This window comes from Hakea prostrata, chromosome 1, assembly GCF_041222555.1.
Source record: "Hakea prostrata isolate BN-2017 chromosome 1, UWA_Hpros_2, whole genome shotgun sequence".
Taxonomy (NCBI): domain Eukaryota; kingdom Viridiplantae; phylum Streptophyta; class Magnoliopsida; order Proteales; family Proteaceae; genus Hakea; species Hakea prostrata.
In genome coordinates this window covers 29,799,111-29,806,797 of record NC_142600.1, presented here as the reverse complement: position 1 = coordinate 29,806,797, position 7,687 = coordinate 29,799,111, and the positions used below count along the sequence as shown (strand labels likewise).

General features: G+C 43.7%; 1 pseudogene; it reads left to right on the top strand.

The window, feature by feature from the left end:
- Positions 1-205: 205 nt before the first annotated feature.
- LOC149028683 (geraniol 8-hydroxylase-like) lies at positions 206-2,409 on the top strand (annotated as a pseudogene).
- The last annotated feature ends 5,278 nt before the right edge of the window (positions 2,410-7,687 follow it).

Below are 7,687 nucleotides of genomic sequence, written 5' to 3'. Positions count from 1 at the left end.
AATAATGCTTATCGGATTTTAGTTTCATTCTAATTCAGATTGGTCCATATTGACTCCGATGGCTGAGCTACCCCTATTTGTATATTATTTGTTTTTGCCTAAAAAGAAATCCTTGACTGGCCCTTTTAGTTTTGTAGTTTCCTTATTTAAGCTTGGTCTCATTAGAGTCACTAAGTGAGCTTTCCTCGTGCCATTCCCACCTTCAATGGCCTGTGTCTTTGCCATGTCTCTGATCTCCAACGTTTCTCATGTTGACAGAGAGCTGTGCCACTACAAAGACAATTTCTTGTCAAACCCAACACAGGCTTCTTGTGTGTTATCAATCTTCTTAGTGTTAGCAACTGCAATAACTGTTGCAAGGTGGTGGCGATGGTCAACAACAGAGACATCACCACTTCCTCTGGGCCAGTAGGTCTACCTATAGTGGGCAACCTGCCCTTCATTGGCACTGACCTCCACCGGAGTTTTGCCAAACTTGCTGAAACCTATGGTCCCTTCATGAAACTCCGACTAGGTAGTGTTGTGCAGAGATACGATGGTCAATCAGAGTGGAAACATGACCAACTTCCTCTCTCTCTCTCTCTTAGAATAACTTAAGAACACCTACCTTCTATTTATGATGATACTCGTTTATATAGTTTGATGGGAGTCGACTACCTGTGGTATTCTTGTTTAGAATTATACTAGAATTCTATCTCTCTGAGGGTAGTCAAACTCTTCTTGGACAATGTTGATGAAGTTGGTCATGGACTCTTTGTGATCTCTCGTCCTTATCTTTAGACAAGAATTGGTTTGTGACTAAAATACTTGGCGTGTGGTCTGCTGGTTTTACTCCGGTTTGCCCATGCTCGGGTTAAGTTGTGATGGCCAAGTTGAACCACTTTGATTGACCATCGTATCTCTGGGTTTGACCACAATAGGTAGGAAACTTTGCATAGTGGTGACAGCATCTTCGGTAGCAAAGGAGATCTACAAAAATGAAGACACAATATTTGCCAACCATGACGTGCCGGTGGTGGCAACTGTTTCTAGTTATGGTGGCATTAACATAGTCTGGTTTGGTCACCTTATGGTAGCCATTGGCGGATGCTCCGTAAAGTTTGTGTGTCGGAGTTGCTAAATTACAAAAGACTTGAAGCCCTCCCCATACATCCTCCGGCACAGAGAGGTCCTCAACATGTTGATCAGACATCTCTACTCCAAGGCTGGCACCCCCCATTGACATTGGAGAGCAGATGTTCATTACCACATTTAATATCATAACTAGCATGTTGTGGGGGATGCACTTGAAGGTGAGGAAGGGCAGTGCACCACCATCGATGTTCGGTGAATAATGGTAAAGCTGTGTTGCTTTTTGGTGAACCCAACGTCTCAGACCTTTTCCCGGCAATTGCAAGGCTTGATATCCAAGGTATTGGGTGGAAAATGAAGAAGACGGTAAAGGGCATTGATCAGCTGTTGGATTCTGTCATTGATAAACGACTCAAGAGAGAAAGAGAGAGGCGAGAACGAGAAGAGAATGATGTTGGTGAACAAGACACAGATTTCTTGCAAATCTTACTACAATAGTTCAATCTCAACACAAAAGATGGAGTCCCTGGCCTAATTACCATCCCTCACATCAAGGCCTTACTACAGGTAAATGACCTTCCATTTCGATTTGGAAAGAACTCTTCTTAATTAGAAGCTAGCTGTTAAACTGACAAATTATTTACATTCGATACGAAATCAAATCTCAATAAAAATTTATTCACAGGATGTGAGGGGGCTGGGACTAAATCAACATCAAGTGTAGTTGAGTGGGCAATGGCTGAGCTATTCAATCACCCAAATGTAATGAAGAAGTTTCAGGAAGAGATAGAAGAAGTACTGGGGTTTAACAACTTGGTGGAAGAGTCTCATTTGTCTAAGCTACCCCTACTTGCAAGGAGTTGTGAAGGAGGTCCTTCGCCTACACCCACCTGGTCCCGGCCCCGTCTCCTAGTGCCCAGGTGGCTTTCTGGTTCCAAAGGGCTCCAAAGTCAACTTTCAATGGGCTCCAAGGTGAATGCATGGGCAATTCAAAGAGACCCTATTTCTTGGAAGAATCCTTTGGAGTTCAACTTCAACCTGAGAGGTTCTTGGGATCTTTAGCTGGTGATGAAAAATGTGATAATTATGGGAATGATTTTCGATATATTCCATTTGGATCTGGAAGAAGGGTTTGTGTAGGAATCCCTTTAGGCAGAAAGAATAGTTCCACATTTAATTGCATCAATTTTACATTCATTTCGATGGAAATTGCCAGATGGAGTGGAGCTTGACATGTCAAATGAATTTGGTTTGGAATTAAAGAAAGCAACACCCCTAGTTGCAGTCCCAACACCTAAGTTTATTGACTTCTCACTCTACAATTTAAATCATTGTTGATATAATCTGTCTGTGCGAAAGGTTAAATTTCCACACATGGTACAAGGAGGCAATTTCTTATGCAGCCTTAATTTATTATCTATTTATAACTGTGTAATTATATGCTTGTCCTCTTAGAATTTCACTCTATGATTGAAGGAATCCTGTATTTCATCATCTATGAGGTTTCCTTGCTTCCATGAATAAAAGGTTGTTACGTACTAAAAAACTAACAGAAATCCTCTCTTCTTGTCTTTTTTGATTAGGTAGGTGGTTTGAGTGTTGGAGGGGGAAAAAATGGAAAAGCCACCAACTCCTTATGAATGAGGTTAACAGGTGGTGATGAGGTTAATAGTTTCAATCTTTTAGGGCCAAAGCTCTGTCTTCTATATAAAATAATTATCTCTCTCTTTTATATATAAAAAGCTATCTCTGAGAGCTAGTCGAGGTACGTGTAAGCTAGACTAACCACAATTCCATCAAAAGGAATGGAAAATTACATGATTAGCTATTTTAGGTTTTCCTTAATGTTTCAATTAACAAAAATAAATAAAATCAACTTTAGACTTTTAAACTTAATCAAAAGAGTGTCTTTTCCTTGTGTGTGACATTTTACCTCTAAAACTAACCCTACTATCCCTCTATGCAACTATCAAACTTCGTAATCCTTTGGCACCGCTTTGCTGGAGATCGGGGACCATGCTCATTTTCTACCCTCGTCCTCATCTCTTTAATGGAGATCCTTCATCTTCTTCCTGCAAACCCAACCCAAGAAACCCTACTTATTCCCCTGCTATAACCAACTCTAGGTCCTTTTAGCTTAACCCAACCCCAACCTGCCCTAGCCCAAGCTAACTTAGCATTTATCCTTAGATAGGTATGGATCATATTTATATTCGTTTAATCATGATAAATCAAGATTTCATTATTGATAATTTGTTTTGAGTAATTTTCATTTGAAACCTATGAGGTTTGATCTAAGGCATTTTCAATGAAAAAACAAAATTTTGCATTTGCTTCTTTTCTAGTATAATAAACAAAGGGCAACTTACTCCACAACACCTCAAAATAATATCTTTGAAACACCAACACCTCGCTTTATCTTTAACAAGCAGAAAGCTTCAAGAGAGAAATCAACAACTAGAGAGGAGAGAGAACGAAGCTCCAACGAATGAAGGTTAAGCTCTGTTTCTTCAAGCCCCAGATCTAGGTTTGCCGAGTACTGCATGTTCTCTCTCTTCACTGTTTTGCAGGTTTCAAAGTCTACCTACTCTCTTGAAGGGACTTGGGCTATCAATTTTTCATTCCAAAGCTAGATCTTCACTATTTCTCTACAGAGACAGATCTTCTATATTTCCTCAGACTTATGGTGCATGGCAGCAAAGTGTCATCTTTTCTTGTAACAATTCAAATCAGAAATTATAGGCTGATCTATCCTTCGGAGCGATTAAGCATGATCTCTTCCTCACACTTGCATGCATGATTACATTTTTCAGAGCGACAATATCTCATCTTTCATTATAATTCTTATGACTCCTGTCCATCATAGATGCCGTGAGCGAGTGGCAAACATATTACTACAAATGTCAATCGCGATCATAACTTGCACCTTCTGAAGTCAATTGCTTACAACTTCTACAATCTCTAGAAGTGTGGTCTTCACAGATAATCGATTGCATGCAATAGCTAAAGCTACAAGGAGGCACGATCGCATCTCCTAGCTTATTCTATGATACACCCAGGAGGGCGATCACTTGCAGACGAAGAAAAGAGAGTAAGAACAGAGAGAATTTCAGAGAAGAGCGTAGATAAGGATAATTTCTTCTTGTCTTTCCATTGGTTTTTCACAGGTATTTATAGCCTTTACTTATAGACGTTCTGCTCTCTCAACCGTGAGATCAATTACCCCAAAAATTCCCCCGTAAGATCAGTCTCTCATTCTCACAAATTCCTCACTCACACTTTTATTTTGATATTTTCCCTTTTGCCTTTACAGAGTATAATCGGTTAGGCGAGCAGGCTTTTGGCGTGCTCTGGTGCTGAAACGCAGAGGTTCAATTGTGGTTCCCTGTCCTTGTCCTGGCATAACCAAATTTTGCCCAACTGGAGGTGGTCCTAGCATAATGGCAACCTGCTCTGCTGGAGTTTGCTTCCCTTCAGAAGGCCCTGAGCTTTGGTTCGTATCAATACCCACCTCTCCAACATCAACCTTGTCCTCAAGGTTGAAACAAGGGAATTGCTTCTGAATGACTGTGACATCTACCCATGATGACTCTTCGGTAGGCATATCTGCCCATTGAATGAGGACCTAAGTCACCGGAATTCCACGTCGCCAAATAGATCAAGTTTGTACAATAGCCAGAGGTTGTAATTTTGCAGGGGGTAACTCTAGAAGAGGTGTTGCAGGAGAGGGATGACCAACATATGGTTTCAAGACTGAGACATGGAATACAGGGTGTATCTGGGACATTGGTGGTAACTTCACTTGGTATGCAACCTTGCCAATTCGTTTAAGGATTTTGAATGGCCCGTAAAACCTCTTCGACAGTTTCTGGTTCAAGTGAGCAACGACTGAGATTTGTCGGTACGGCTTGAGACAGACATAAACCAAATCTCCCACCTCAAACTGCCAATCACGGCATTTCCGATCAGCCATAGTCTTCATGCGATTCTGGGCACGAACCAAATTATGTATCATTGACTACAGAATTTGCTCGCGTTTGCAATTCATCGTGTACTGCAGCGTTCGTGGACTCTCCAGGGAGGTATCGATTAAGCGATGGAGGGGGTCTTACATACACTGCCTCATAGGGTGTCATGCCGATTGAAGAGTGGTAGGATGTATTGTACCAATATTCAGCCAAACTCAAATATCTTACCCAGTGATTCGGCTCGTTTGCAACATAACATCTTAGGTACATCTCCAAGCTCCGGTTGGATACCTCTGTTTGGCCGTCGATTTGTGGATGATATGCCGAACTCATGGCGAGTAAGGTACCTTGTAGACGATGTAATTCCTTCCAGAAGGAACTGAGAAAAATTTGATCGCGATCGCTGATTATAGATTTAGGGATCCCATGTAATTTTACCACATCATCAAAAAAAAATTCTGCTACCTTGTAACTGGCATAGTGAGGCGGCAAGGCTGAGAAGTGACAATACTTGGACAACTGATCCACCGTCACCAGTATTGCTGAACGCCCCTTTGATAACGGAAGTCCGGTGATGAAATCGATTGAAATTTCTTCCCACACCCTTTCTGGTAGTGGTATTGGTTGCATGAGTCCCATCGACTTCAGGTGTTCAGGCTTCATCTGCTGGCAGATTGCACAGGATGCTACATATTTTTCAACATCAGACTTCATCCCCTTCCAGAACACGTTGGAATAGAGCCGCTTATATGTATGCCAAACCCGGCGTGTCCTCCCTGTCACACCCCACCCCCTCCCCTCCCGTCCCGTGGGTTCCCCGCCTTTCTCATTCCTCACCAGATTGCTTTGCATATCTTCGTTGTTATCCTTTTGTCTTCGTCTCCTTTCTGTTTCTACTCGTTCTGCTTTTGTTCCTTTCTCTTCCCTTGTCCCCTCTGTGTGTTTGCTCTGCTCCTGCGTCTCTCTTCTTCTCCTCCTTCGCCCCCCTCCTCCCTTGGTTCTCTCCTCTTTCTTCCTCTGTTCCCTCTGCCTCCTCTTTCTCTTCTCCGTTCCCTCTTCTGCTTCTCCGTCCCCCCCCCTTGTTGTTCGTTGTTTTGTGTGTTGTGTTGTGTTTTTTTGCTCCTCTCTTCTGGTCTCTTGGTCCCTTGTTTGTCCCTCTCCTTTGCGTCTCTCCTCTCCCTCCGCTCTTTGGGTTCTCCCGGTTGTTGGGTTCCTTCCCTGTTGGGTTGGTCCCCTCTCTCCTCCCGTTTGGTTGGTTGCCGTGTCGGTTCTTGCCCGTCGTCTCGGTCTCGTCTCTTGGTCCGTTCTCCCCTCTGCCTGTCCCTTTGTTCTACTTTCCATCTTGTGGTCCTCCCTCTTTGTCTCTTCCTTCCCTGTCGTCCCTTTGCTGCTCTCCTGTCCTCTCCGGATCTTTCCCGGTCTTGCGCCCGCCCTTATCTTTTTGCCCCTCCTCTCTTGTGTGTGGGCCGCTTGCCTCCCCCCCTCTCCGGTTCCGCTTCTCCCCCCGGGGGTGTGTCTCTGGGTTCCTCCCCTTCTGCCTTAGCTTCTGTCTTGTCTGTGCATCTCTGTGTTCACTGGGTTGGCCCCCCCTGTTTGCTTGGTTTTGTTCAACTCATCCTATTCTTCATATCTGTTTAGTTTGGTCCTCAATCCTTCAATCTCATCCATCTCATACTTCTCATTTGTTTTCAGTTTGATAGAGCAGTCTTGCTTCCTTTCATTCGTGCGTCCCACACAATCACAAGATAATTATTAACGGCATATATCATTGATTTATTACATTTAAACATGCAGATAGGTTGGTTTTCCTCCCTTTTGTTAGCATGCTCTCCGTTCCCGTCCACTTACGGTTGGTGTTATAATCTCCTAATCTGTAAGAAGATCAATAACATATTGAGTCTTGGGTTTTAATGGTTCCCAAATCCCCACGCCTAATCGCCCTGTTTTGCCCACCTTTCTCCCTGTTTCGCAATCTTTCCCTCGATTCGGTCATCGAGCGGCTTTGGGAATGTCTAATTGGCGCTGGGTCCTGTATCCTTCATTTGTCTAATTCCATCTCAATCAAAGCCCCTTTTGGGCTCTCGGGTGCTCTCTGGTCCGGGCCATGCTTGTTTGCAACAACTTGCACAAATCACTTACAAACCAAGGGAAACATAATGAACTTTTGCAGCATTCACCCTTGCTCCTCTCAAATCTTCATTTATTGCGAGACTCTCCAAACTAAGCTTAAGAAGGGGTTTGATGTTCTTACCTTTCCTCGTTTCGCTGTCCGGTGTTGCCGCGTCCAAATGGTTAGGACCTTCCTCTCCCTTGCTTTCTCCTCCTCATTTGCCTCAGCCTCGTCTGCCTTCTAATGCGGTTGGTGAGGCTTCAATAGGGTTTTAAGGGTAAACCCTTCTCCGCCCCCGGGCTGGGGGTGGTCGGCGGCTGTTCACCGGCCGTCGCCGGTCGTGTTTGGTGGGTCAACAGTCCAAATTGGGAGATCTTTGGCTTGCTGGAAGGTCTTTCGCGCTCTTCGTTTTGATCCTTTTCGTGTCTCGGTTCTCCATCCCGATCTTGGCCGTTTCAAGTCACCCTTTTACACCATCATGTTAATCTTCTCTCTTCAATTAACTTTGGAGGTTGATGAATCATCACAAGGGTCATCC